Genomic DNA, 1,142 nt, shown 5'->3' on the forward strand with positions numbered 1-1,142 from the left:
GAGAGAGAGAGAGAGAGAGAGAGAGAGAGAGGAGACTTAATAGACTTGCAACACACAGGAGTACTATTACTACTCTGTCTGGCAACATATTTGATCTGACAGACGCTTTTATGATCCCTATCTGTTCCCTTGACCCTCCCTCCCTCCCCCTTTTCTCCCTCTGTCTCTCTGCCTGTATGAGGCGATATGTAGGTCAGTGTGTCTGGAACCTGTCTGGCTGCTGCCTTCTTGATCCTGGCTTCCCCCACAGCTGTCTCCGACCCCCAGCCACCCTCTCCCCCAGACCAGGACCCCCAGACCAGGAAACCCACACCAGCAGAAGGCAGAGCCTGGCTGGGCAGCCTTGAGGGAGAGAGGTTCCAGGCACGACCAGAGGACAAGCTGGATACTAGTAATATTTGGATTGTGTGTGTGCGCCTGTCGGTCTGTCGGTCTGTCGGTCTGTCAGTCTGTGCATACATGTGTGTGTGCATCTATGTGTATGAGAGAGAGAGAAAAGAGAGAGATAGAGAGAGGGAGACTGTATAGGAGGAGGACAGGTCGGAAGACTGATCTTAAAAGATTACACAGGGTCAGTATCAAACTGACCAGAAGGAGAAGTGAAGGAATCCTTGAGCACCACAGACAAGCACCTTCCCTTCTCTCTGTACCCAGTCACCACAGACAAGCACCTTCCCTTCTCTCTGTACCCAGTCACCACAGACAAGCACCTTCCCTTCTCTCTGTACCCAGTCACCACAGACAAGCACCTTCCCTTCTCTCTGTACCCAGTCACCACAGACAAGCACCTTCCCTTCTCTCTGTACCCAGTCACCACAGACAAGCACCTTCCCTTCTCTCTGTACCCAGTCACCACAGACAAGCACCTTCCCTTCTCTCTGTACCCAGTCACCACAGACAAGCACCTTCCCTTCTCTCTGTCCCCAGTCATCACAGCATCCAGCTGGCAGGACAAGTGGCTGTTCTCCTGCTCCAAACTCCCAACTTCCAGACGCCCAAATTCTTTGTTCCTCGGCTGCGTGTCGCTCCTCTCCGACGCTGCACTCCGTGCTCCATCTCTGCTGCCTAAATCCCGCCACTGCTCATCCTCCGCCGGGTGAAACTCCTCGTCCTGTCTGGGGTTCCCCTCTCTCCATCCTTCT

This window comes from Osmerus eperlanus, chromosome 20 (assembly GCF_963692335.1).
Source record: "Osmerus eperlanus chromosome 20, fOsmEpe2.1, whole genome shotgun sequence".
NCBI lineage: Eukaryota > Metazoa > Chordata > Actinopteri > Osmeriformes > Osmeridae > Osmerus > Osmerus eperlanus.